Source organism: Pygoscelis adeliae, unplaced genomic scaffold (assembly GCF_000699105.1).
Source record: "Pygoscelis adeliae isolate BGI_AS28 unplaced genomic scaffold, ASM69910v1 Scaffold77, whole genome shotgun sequence".
In the NCBI taxonomy this organism is placed as follows: Eukaryota; Metazoa; Chordata; class Aves; order Sphenisciformes; family Spheniscidae; genus Pygoscelis; species Pygoscelis adeliae.
In genome coordinates, this window is record NW_008825216.1 from 78,107 (window position 1) to 78,464 (window position 358).

The window sequence follows — 358 nt, forward strand, 5'->3', positions numbered from 1 at the left end:
AGCAAAAATCACTGTGATACATTCAGGGACGGGTTGGATTTGGAGACACCACAGCTACATTAGCACAGCTGGAGGTCGGTACAACACCCTGACTAAAACCAGCTAGAGCTGTACACAGGTAGCTTGGGCATTTTCACACAACACACACTGGAGACAAAGGTATGAAAATAGGTGACATCATAGTGTGAACTTTGGTACCTTACTTGCTCCGTGGCTGACAAAAAGGTGTTCACTTGCACCACAAGTTTGCCTGGGCCATGATGCTGCCGGCCGTTTTGTGAGGATGCAACTACTAGAGCCACCTCTGACCACTGTGGGGAAGCACCTTAGAAGAAACTATCTCCATAACAGGAGTTTT